This window comes from Stigmatopora nigra, chromosome 4 (assembly GCF_051989575.1).
Source record: "Stigmatopora nigra isolate UIUO_SnigA chromosome 4, RoL_Snig_1.1, whole genome shotgun sequence".
Lineage (NCBI taxonomy): Eukaryota > Metazoa > Chordata > Actinopteri > Syngnathiformes > Syngnathidae > Stigmatopora > Stigmatopora nigra.
Window position 1 is genome coordinate 1,115,937 of NC_135511.1, and position 13,010 is coordinate 1,128,946.

General features: G+C 38.5%; 1 protein-coding gene across 4 annotated transcripts in view; it reads right to left on the minus strand.

The window, feature by feature from the left end:
* The window catches only part of fam163b (family with sequence similarity 163 member B), a 90,584-nt gene that overhangs the window by 2,162 nt on the left and 75,412 nt on the right, over window positions 1-13,010 (minus strand). The window lies entirely within an intron of this gene.

Sequence of the window (13,010 nt, forward strand, 5' to 3'; positions counted from 1 at the left end):
ATGTTACAATCTTGCACTTAATACTGTAAAGTGTTGGTCCCCAACCAAAACAACAAAGTGGACTGTGTGTGGGAGTGGTGGGGTGGTCATTTGATGATGGCTACTGTCACAGAAAACGGCTGAAGACCACGGCACGGAACACAATATGTTAAAGAAATTGTCAGGCCTCTGACTAGACTGGTGGCAGGTTGTGCCTGCCACCCTACACAAGGAGTATTTAAAGCCACCAGGAACTTGACCATGCTGCTGGATCGTCACTACAGTTTACTGTTGGTTACCTTGTCGCGTTTTTCCTTGTCTATCTGATGGATATATGACCTCTTATTTGCCCCAGGATTTCCGACCACGCTCTACCACTTACCACGGACAACGGATAACTAACTACGACCACGGACCAAGGACAAAAACCACGGATCACGGACCACGAACAACGACCACAACCACGACCACGGACCATGGACAACGACCACGGACCATGGACAACGACCACGGATCAGGGACCATGCATCACGGAGCACGGACAACGACCGCGCCTTCGTACCGGTACACGCCATATGGACTCCACGACTATCGACCTTTCCGCTATGGCCTACGACCCGCCTCCGCTGTTCCCTCTTGTGCTCGCCCGCTTCGCGGACGATCAAAATAAATATTGAAAGAACAAGACTGGCACCCTCGCCTCCTTTGGGGTCCTACACCCACGATCGTAACAGAAACAAGTCCCAAGCCCACTTGTACCATGTATAATCAGGACTTTTTCTTAATTTAAAGTAGGAGAGCATGCCGCCTTGTGGTGTAGAGGTTGACTCGCCTAACTTTGGTGTGGGCAGGCGCGGGCTCGATTCCAGCTGGTGGCAGTATAATTGGGAGTGCAGATGGTCGTTTGTCTCTCTGTGTGCCCTACGACTAACTGGCGATCAGTCTACGAGTGTAGTCTGCCTTTCGCCTGACGACAGCTGGGTTAGGCCCCAGCAACCCCCACAACCCTTTCGAGGATGGTTGGAATGGAAGATGAATGAATGAAAAGTTTATTTTTACGTTTTATTGTCTCTTAAGATTATACTTGTCACTTTACTTTTTATATAAATATATATATATATATATATATATATATATATATATATATATATATATATATATATATATATATATATATATATATATATATATATATATATATATATATATATATATATATATATATATATATATATATATATATATATATATATATATATATATATATATATATATATATATATATATATATATATATATATATATATATATATATATATATATATATATATATATATATATATATATATATATATATTATATTCCATACTTTAATGTTTTAAAACTTTACTTTCATGACCCTACTCCAAGACTCAAGTTGTGCGAGAGTGCTTTGACCTATTAGTTTAGTCTATCTTTACTTTAAATACTGGACATTGCATTTTTTTAACCACTCAGCCATGCCTCCGCTGTTTTACACAAAGTATCAGGTGTTAGTGCTACGCAACACCTGGATTCCCCTGGACTTGCACCTCCCCACGCAGTTAAAGAGGAAGAGAAGAGGATGCAGAGCTGGATGAAAATGTCAGGAGACAAAGAAGGTAAGTAACTAAGTATTTTATGTCTATAAAACCTTTACTGCAGCTTCAGCTGTGACACATAAAAAGAATAAATAATAAACTCAAAAATGTACAGGGTGACCCAAAAAGATGCGTACCAATCAGTTTCAAAAACATTTCCATTGGTACGCATCTTTTTGGGTCACCCTGTATATTATTATTTCAGGAAAGGGCACACCTTTTACTCAACTAAATTATTCTTACTTATACACCCCATATGCATCCTCCTTTCTTTCCTCAAGAAGATTTCAATTACTCTGTCGTACAGATTAAACGTGCATTTCTGGTCCATCAACAAGTTATTTTCTATTGCCATCAAAGCTAATGCTGAAAGTCTAGTCTGTCCTGTTGTATTTCAGGCATAATTTTTGATTCAATTTAGGGCTGATAAAAGTCTGTTCAACAGAAACAGTGGTTCTGCATTAAGTTGGAGAAGGTTGCATTTGGGAAAGTTTCCTGGTATTCCCGAAACATCTGCGAGTCGATATAACCATTTCATTGGTTTGGGGAGGCAGCGCTTTTATCGTGTCACCGAAATGAAAGTTCCTGCTTGCCCAAATAAATTATGCAGTCTATCAAACTTTTTAAGATTTCCCTATTTTTCTTTCCCTTTTTTGTTATGGCGCTCAGTTTCTCTGCGCACCTGCTCGTTGAATTGATCGGGATTCTCCAAAAGACTTGGAGCGTACCGTTGCTTGTAAGTGTCCGGCAGAGCTTTGGTGTCAAGTTGCTGCTTTGGTTAAATAAGTCAAATTTGCAAACCCAGTATTGCTCCAAACACCATGTCGATCGGTGGCAAATAACAAGCACTCCCAGCAATACAATTTGCATTGTTTCTTGGAGCCCGTCAGCCAGGGTAGGGCTCGTAGTTGGGGAACTGAAAGTGGTGCATTGGAAAATGACTTTGCCAGCAAATCCGAAATCAAATATATATATATATATATATACATATATATATATATATATATATATATATATATATATATATATATATATATATATATATATATATATATATATATATATATATATATATATATATATATATATATATATATATATATATATATATATATATATATATATATATATATATATATATATATATATATATATATATATATATATATATATATATATATATATATATATATATATATATATATATATATATATATATATATATATATATATATATATATATATATATATATATATATATATATATATATATATATATATATATATATATATATATATATATATATATATATGTATATATATATATATATATATTTGATTTCGGATTTGCTGGCAAAGTCATTTTCCAATGCACCACTTTCAGTTCCCCAACTACGAGCCCTACCCTGGCTGACGGGCTCCAAGAAACAATGCAAATTGTATTGCTGGGAGTGCTTGTTATTTGCCACCGATCGACATGGTGTTTGGAGCAATACTGGGTTTGCAAATTTGACTTATTTAACCAAAGCAGCAACTTGACACCAAAGCTCTGCCGGACACTTACAAGCAACGGTACGCTCCAAGTCTTTTGGAGAATCCCGATTGGAGATACAATTCAACGAGCAGGTGCGCAGAGAAACTGAGCGCCATAACAAAAAAGGGAAAGAAAAATAGGGAAATCTTAAAAAGTTTGATAGACTGCATAATTTATTTGGGCAAGCAGGAACTTTCATTTCGGTGACACGATAAAAGCGCTGCCTCCCCAAACCAATGAAATGGTTATATCGACTCGCAGATGTTTCGGGAATACCAGGAAACTTTCCCAAATGCAACCTTCTCCAACTTAATGCAGAACCACTGTTTCTGTTGAACAGACTTTTATCAGCCCTAAATTGAATCAAAAATTTATTGTCTCTTAAGATTATACTTGTCACTTTACTTTTTATATAAATATATATATATATATATATATATATATATATATATATATATATATATATATATATATATATATATATATATATATATATATATATATATATATATATATATATATATATATACATATATATGTATATATGTATATATGTATATATGTATATATATATGTATATATATATACATATATATGTATATATGTATATATGTATATATGTATATATATATGTATATGTATATGTATATATATGTATATATATATAAATAAATATATATATATATATATATATATATATATATATATATATATATATATATATATATATATATATATATATATATATATATATATATATATATATATATATATATATATATATATATATATATATATATATATATATATATATATATATATATATATATATATATATATATATATATATATATATATATATATATATATATATAGATATAGATATAGATATAGATATAGATATAGATATATATATATATATATATATATATATATATATATATATATATATATATATATATATATATATATATATATATATATATATATATATATATATATATATATATATATATATATATATATATATATATATATATATATATATATATATATATATATATGTTGGGTTTATTCTGTTTTATTATTATAATAGTTATAGTAATTCATTTCTTTATTAAATCAATCTCTTTCTTTTCTTTGTATTAATTCATTACTTTGTTAAATCATTCTCTTTCTGTTTTTCAATAGTCTTAAGGTCACGCCAAGTCATCTTTAACCTAGACAGCCTGTTCCAGGATGGTTATACAAACAATCCACCCAATCTCGGTCCTTGAGATTTGGTGGGCCCTTGGTGACGAGGACAGGGCTATTCGGACAATAACAAGAATATTGTTATCGTTATGTAACCGTACACTTCGGGTTTTTCTGTATGTAACGATTATATGATTATGATTATATTATATGATTCTTAGGTCAAGGAGGTTGTATAATTACTCTAATCTAAATGTTGTTAGGTCTAGTCCCTGTTTTTGTTATTAGTAAAATACCTTGATTGTTATTGTAGTCCCAGATGTTGTTTTTACTCATACGTGATGGAATGATCAACAACTCTGTAACTTGTGACCATAAGAATAGGACGAAAATGTCTATTCGAGGAGACGTTCGGAAGTCGTACGGTGACGCTTGCTGTAACTCTCCCTTCCGGAAGCCTTTTATCTGTTGTATCCATTTCTATTTAATTAAATGTCAATAATTGAATAAGATGTCTTCCTGCAGTTATTGATAATTACGGACGAAGGTAATTATTAATGAACCTGACATTTGGTCCTTCGGAGCTTTGGAGGTCAATATACCGACGCGGGAACCCAGGCGCTGCTGACCGACATCTGGATTAAGACCGTGCACGGCGTCTTCAATACCCTTTTCCAGGGCCGGAGTTTTTCGACGGGGGCGCCTGGATTCTCGGCGGTTGAAGACTTTTCCTGCTGGAGGGAGACATCTGATGGATCTCGGGTAAGTCCACATTAATGTCTGCATGTTGTGAAGGTGTTTACAAATGCGTTAAAGGGACATTGTATGTGAGGCCCATTGTTGGGCTGGTTTCGCGTCCTGGGTGACGGCGATAAAACCCTGTGTTTATACTAGTCAATGGCAGGTACGGTGGGGCACTTTGCTGGAAAGTGTCCTGTGTCTCAGGGGTAGGCACGAATATATTGTACGAGGTACAATATTGGGGCCGGGGAGTGTCCTGTGTCTAAAGGGTAGGCACGAATATACGTTGTATGGTGTTTGTGTGTTTTCTGCAGTAAAATTAGGAAAGGCCTAGGAGATACAGTCGATACAGTCGAATAGATAGTAATAATATTAATAATAATTATAAATAATAGAGTTAACTGTGTGAGGCACACGAACTCACTACAAAAAATAAAAGTAAAATATGGGAAACAAGTGTAACAAGGCGGGTTTGGATGACGATCCAAAAATATGTCTAGCTTGTAAGGATTGGAAATTTGTGGAAAGACAAAGCGCTTCAAAAGTTAAACATTTAAATAAATGGATAAAAAATTATGGGTTTGCTGGCCAGCTTGATTTACAAAAAATTTTTGAATTACAAGATAAAATACGCGCTAAACATAAAGGGGACCTAAGGAAAATGGAGAAGGATGGTTATAATGACACCTATTTTTGGTTTTTAATGGCGAAAAAACGTTGTGATGGGAATGCCAAAAATGCTGATAAAGGTGGGGCTGGAAGCACAGAACAGGCTGTGTTTTTCCAAAGAAAAGAGGATTCTGAGACGGGCCCGGTGGGTAAGAAACGGGACGTGAAAAAAGAGGAAACCAATGAGCAATTGTCGGGGGAGGTTGGGGGGGTACGGTCAACAAATCCGTTTGTACCCTTTCCAACAGATGCACAAGACCGTTTGACCAGGTCGGGGGGATCCGTGGGGGAATGGTCAAAAACATTGGGACAAACGTTATCACCGCCTGAAAAGCCGCTAATGAATAACATGGTGCTTGAACAATTCCCCATGATCGAGGTTGCTAACCCTAATGTGGAGAGTGACCAACCCCGGGTTATTTTGGTACATAGAACCTGGACTCAGGACGACGTGAAAAAAGCCGTAGACGGCGTCACGTCGTACAAAATAGATGTGGGGGAATTTGTCGTGCAGATGGAAGACATTAGACGGTCATATCACTTAAATGGAGTAGAAACGCAGCAGATTTGGATGGCCGCGTTAAAAGGTGATTGGCATGCTATTAGAGGAGATTGGGATCCAAAATCAAAGTGTGGATCATTAACTCATGATAGCCGTGAATTGGAAATAAGAGTGCGTGAGCTGATAGAGCGTGCCACGAAAAAATTTAAAACAAAAGCAAATTATACTGCGATTGGTAGAGCTAAACAAAAAGATAATGAGGCTTTTGATGAATATTTAATCAGGATGTCTGCTTGTTTTAAAGTCAACAGTGGCATTCCTGAGGATAACACGGTGGGCAGCCTTTATCAAGAGCAACTAAAAAATGTGTTACACGCTAATTCGAAGCATGCCCTCCGAGAATGGATTGAGAAATATTGGGTAGATAGGCCCACGGGTACGCTTGACCAATACGTAAATCAAGCGTTGCATGCAGAAGGGGTGCTAAAGAAAAAAGGAAAAAAACATGGGGGGCCGTCCTCTGCGGGGGAAGAAATGTTTTATCAAGAAAGAGAAGAAGGGCATAAAAAATTTAACAAAATTAACTGGAAAAAAGATGGGGGTAAGTTAAATAAATATCGGACACTTAAAAGTAATGTATGCTGGATTTGTGGGAGAACTGGGCACATTTCGCGGGACTGCCCAGACAACAGAGCCTCTAGGGCTGGGACTCAATCAGCAAGGCCTGGCGTGGGGCCAGGGCCCAGTGGGACAACTGGTGGGGTCCAGTCTAGGGGAGTGGAGCTAAATTTAGCGGAAATACTGACACTTGATTCAATTAAACCTGAAATTACATTGTTTGTGAATGGGGTACGTTTAACCTTTTTGTGTGATACTGGAGCTTGTAAAACTGCAATTACACAGGATGTTCCGGGAATTAAATTCATGAAAGATAAGGTTTATGTGGCGACAGCTGATGGACAGGTTGCTACTGCTTCAGAGACGTTTCCGGTTTGGATAAGGGATCCGGAAGGGGAAACATGTAAAATGTCGGTGTTAGTGGTAAAAGAGTGTCCTGTCAATTTACTGGGTAGGGATGGACTATTACAATTGGGATTGGCGTTAGTACCCTCCGCTAGTGGAAATATGGTGGTTAAAAGGCGAAAGGAAATTAATTGTGGCCAATTAAATGTTTTGCATGTAGAGCAACCTGCTTTCTTTTACTATACTCTGGATGTGTCTAATAATACGCCGGCTTGTGTGGGAAACAGTTTGTTATCTACAGCTGCTAGTTTGATTGAGACGCGGCAGAGTGTGGCGAGCGTAAACTCCCTCCATGTTATAATGTGGTACAAAATGACGGAGGGGCCTGACGAAATTTATGAAAACAAATTGAGACGAGTCACGCCGTCTGAAATTAAATTGGAATATATGTACACGGACGGAATTTCTACAGTTGTGGCAGGGGTTGAGTTGTCAAGGGAATATAAGATTCTTTTTCTCGAGTGGGGAACTCCACACATTGTATTATGCAAGCCACATAATCAGGGAAAGGAGGTGATACGTGACTTTATACAAACAGCCCGCGAGACGAGTGATTGGATAATGTTGGATACAGGTCTTGAGTATAGCGAAAGTACGGAAACATACAGAAAGGCAGTGTTTCAGACGGTGGGGGTGAATGTGAATGTGGGAATTTACCTGCTTTGACAATCACAAACAACTAGGGAAGTATATCTATTATCGGAAGAGGAGGAGGAGTTGTTAGCAACAGTTCCTCCTGAAATATGGTCAAAAGGACCTTCCGATGTAGGGCTCGTTAAAGGGGTTATACCTGTAGTAATTAGACCAAAAAGTGAATTTAGGCCATGTATACGACAATATCCACTAAAACCTGATGCCTTAAAAGGAATAAGTCCGGTAATTGAAGATTTGTTAAAGGCGGGAGTGATAATTGAATGTGATGATTCACCTTGTAATTCCCCAATTTTTCCAGTAAAAAAGGCGGCTCCTTCTGTGGGATGGAGAATGGTTCAGGATTTACAAGCGGTAAACTCTGCAGTAATTCAACGCGCGCCGTGTGTGCCAGATCCACACACACTTCTGAATAATTTGGATCCAGAGGCAGCATTTTTTACGGTAATTGACATAAGTAATGCTTTTTTCTCCATCCCATTAGATCGAGATAGTCAATATTGGTTTGCGTTTACGTTCGGTAGGAAAAAATATACTTTTACAAGATTACCACAAGGATACTGTGAAAGCCCCACGATATATTCACAGATAATGAGTAGCAGTGTAGCAAGATTCCAGCCACCGGGGGGCAGCCAGATTATTGTGTATGTGGATGATGTGCTTGTGGCGTCGCCTAGTGTGGAAGTGTGTAAAAAGGACACTGTAACATTGATAAGGCACCTGGCGTCGGAGGGCCACAAAATAAGCAGAAATAAATTGCAGTTTTGTAAAGAACAAGTGAAATATTTGGGACATAATCTGGTGAAAGGTGGGAAAAAGATTTTGGATGACAGAAAGAGGGTGGTGTTGGAAGCACCCAAGCCGCTAACTAAAAGACAAATCATGTCATTTTTGGGTCTTACTAATTACTGCAGGGCGTGGGTTCCAAATTATGCAGAAATTGTTTCCCCCCTTTCTAAATTAATGAATGAAGAGGGGTTAAAAATGAACTCGGCTCTGAATTGGACGGCAGAGGCTGAGAATGCGTTTTGTACAATAAAACAGATGCTAGTTACTAGTGGGATTTTGGCGTTACCAAATTATAATAAACCCTTTGTACAAATGGTGGACTGTAGAGGAGAGTACATGACGTCTGTTTTAACTCAGGATTTCGGAGGGAAATTGAGGCCTGTTGCATATTTTTCAACCAGATTAGATAAGGTGGCCTGCGCGCTACCTCACTGTGTGCGAGCAGTTGTGGCTGCTTCCATGGCAGTAGAGAGCAGCGCCACAATAGTACTTTTTCATTCTTTAACCCTTAGGGTGCCGCATGCAGTGGCTGCATTGTTATTACAGACTAATATGAAATTTTTGTCCCCTGCCAGGCATTTGTCTTGCATAGCCATTTTACTTTCACAACCGCATCTCACACTCGAGAGGTGCGTCAAAATTAACCCAGCTACTTTGTTGCCAATTCCAGGGGATGGGGAACGGCATGATTGCCAAACATTAGCTGAAGAGGCTACAAGGTGTAGGAAAGATTTGAAAGATCAACCGCTAGACAGCGGTGAAGTCCTATTTGTTGATGGTTCTGCCAGGATAGATGAAATGGGAAAATTAAGGGCAGGGTATGCGGTTGTCACCGCGACTAAAGTTTTAAAAGCAGAACCATTGCCGCCAAATTACTCAGCACAAGCAGCAGAATTGGTTGCGTTAAGGGAAGCATGCGTTTTGATGACCAACGGTGTTGTTACGATTTACACTGATAGTCAATATGCGTACTCGTCGTGCCATGTTTTTGCTAGCTATTGGGCAAATAGGGGCATGGTTTCGTCTACGGGTAAAGCAGTGACTCATGCCAAATTATTGCAACAACTGATAGCCGCAGTTCAGCTTCCAAAACAAATCGCTGTTTGTAAATGTGCGGCACACACTTCAAAAAAGGATCAGGTTTCCCTGGGAAATGCCTTTGCTGATAAGACAGCGAAGGAAGCTGCGGGGAGACCCTTTATTGGGATGATTGACTCTGTATATAAAAACAATATACTATCGGAAGACATTTTGGCAAAAATGCAGATACAGAGTCCACAATTGGAATTTAAAAAATGGATTGACAATGGGGCAAAATTAAAAAATGGGGTTTATACCAGTATCGAGGGGAAGCCAATCTTACCAAAAAACTTGTTTAGATGGGCTGCTATTTTGAGTCATGGGAAGTCACATGTCTCAACAGGGGGGATGGTGGCCTTAGTACAACGCCACTACAAGACGTACGGTTTTAATTTATACGCAAAACATTTCTGTAGAGCATGTTTGATTTGTGCTCGGCATAATTCCCAAGGGGCCGTACGGCCAAAACGCGGACAATTCCCAAAAGCTACATATCCATTTCAAAATATACATATGGATTTTATTGAATTAAGTAAGAGTGCAGGGAAAAAATATTGCTTAGTCATTGTAGATGCCTTTTCAAAATGGGTTGAGATTTTCCCAGCAAAAACCGCTGATGCTTTAACAGTAGCAAAGGCATTATGTAAGGATATAATTCCAAGATATGGAATACCAGAAACCATCTATAGTGATAATGGTACTCATTTTGTTAATAAAATAATTGAAGGAATTGGCACTAGGTTCCATATTTCACTGCGAAATCATTGCGCATACCATCCACAATCAGCTGGCCTTGTTGAAAGAATGAATGGAACCATAAAAAATAGACTAAAAAAATGCATGGAAGAAACAAAAAGGCCATGGACAGAATGCATTGATTTAGTAAAATTATATATTAACATCACGGCTTCAAATGGATTAACCCCATATGAAGTCCTGTTCGGTAGACCCTACAAATTACCATTATTCACTACACAATGGGAATTAGATGATGAGGCAAATTTAGCAGACTACATGCGAAAATCTTTAGAAAAGCGCACCGAACTTAAGTTACCAGAGGGAGATTTTGCTTCTCAACAGGAAACGGACGAAGCGACAGTGGTTCCTGGAGACTGGGTGCTGATACGCAGCATTAAAAAGAAACACTGGAGCGACGCCAAGTGGGAAGGTCCATACCAAGTGTTGCTGACCACCCCAACTGCTATCAAGATAGCTGAGAGAGCTACCTGGATCCATCTTTCCCACAGTAAGAGGGTTATCTCAATTGAAACGCTCCAAAGGAAAACTCTCCCAGAGAAACCAAAAGGTCATGTTAAAAACAAAAACAATCATTGCCCTTAGGGCAATGGGATTGATGTTTGTGATTCTATTCCCATCCACAGTAGGGCTGCTTTCTACAATTGGAGAAAGAGGAGGAGGCGTTTCAATCGAAGATACACCTTCTTACAAACGGGTAAAAAGGGAAGCTGTCCCTGGGGAAAAATTATACGACATGATAACACCCACCAAATCAAATTTACAAACGTGTTTCAAAGATATTGTTCCAAGGGAAAACGCACACACAATATTCTGTTTTCCAGAAAATAAGACCGCGGAAATCTACCTTTTCTGGGAGAAATTAACTTTAGAAACACGATTATCCCAAACAACATACAAGGGATCAGCCTATGGGGGAGGGTATGAGTGGTATATAACGGTTCAGTATGAGGATTGGGGGAGCCTTGTCGCAGAAACTGGTCAAGATTGGAAAACGTGGAGTACACAACCTTGCGCGAAAATCATCAGACCCCTGATAAAATTAACCCATACGTTGAAAGGATTAAAGATAGTGATCCAGACGGAAAAAATTAAATGTGGAAAAGGGCCTTGTCAAATGTATTTCCTAAGACCATGGGCAAGTGGGGAAGACATGTTTTTCAAATTCTACATTTGTGTCTCAACAGAAATAAAAACGCTTATGGATCTTGAGGGAGAAAATTTGGAGAAGGGGACGCCCGGTTCGGCCATAATCAGATTAAAGGGAAAAATGACCAGGGATGAGGAATTCATTACTGCGACAGGGGTTTCCCAAACATGGAACAATTGGTTACTGCTAATGGGAAGTACAGTTGGCGCTATAAATCAATCTTGTGTAGCATGTATGGGGCCTCGACCTCTTTTACGAATAATACCCGCGCAGATTACTTTTGATTGTGTAATAGAGGTAATGACAAAAAAAGATGTAAGTCCAAATTGTGAGAAGTGGAATAAGGTATACTCTGTTACAAAAGGAGAAAAGGAGATACCCACATTTTCAAAACATGTTGCCTTTAATCATTTTTCCTGCTTAAACCTTACAGGGCATGGTCTGAAGCTGGGGGCGATAAATGAGACGTGGTGTACCGGCGTTCTAAAAACAACTGCACCCCTAATATCACGATCTGACCTGTGGTGGTGGTGTGGTGGAGATAAAATATACGATTCCTGTCAAAACGCGGCAGGACTATGTGCTTTGGTCTCACTGCTCTTACCAGTGTCTGTTTTTCCATCCACAGTGGAGGAGATACAATTGGCGGCTCAAAATTCGGAGATGCTGAAGGGTCGACCCTCCCGACATCGTCGAGAGGCATGGAGGGAAGGAGATCCAACATACATTGATGCGATTGGCATCCCCCGGGGCGTACCAGATGAGTATAAGCTGGCTAATCAAATCGCAGCAGGTTGGGAGTCTATCTTCCTTCTAATCACCCCAAACAAAAATGTGGATAGAATAAATTACTTACATTACAATGTCCAAAAACTTGGAAATTATACTGAACAGGGATTTGTGGCCATAAAGGAGCAACTGGCAGCTACCAGTCTGATGGCGTTCCAGGATCGCATAGCGCTGGATATGATCCTTGCTGAAACAGGGGGCGTGTGTGCAATGTTTGGAAAAGAATGTTGCACCTTCATACCGAACAACACGTCACCCAGTGGATCTCTCACCAGGGCCATTACTGGCCTGCAAACACTGAACCGCAATATGCAAGAACATTCTGGAGTAGATACGTCCGCATTGTCAGATTGGTGGGATAAGACCTTTGGAAAATATAAAGATTTGGCTACATCATTCATGGTGACTTTAGGCACAATTACCGCTATCCTAACATTGTGTGGGTGCTGTATTATCCCCTGTTTGCGCTCCTTGATAAGCCGACTTATAGCTACCGCAATTGCCCCTACAAATTCTAAAGTACATGAGATGTAT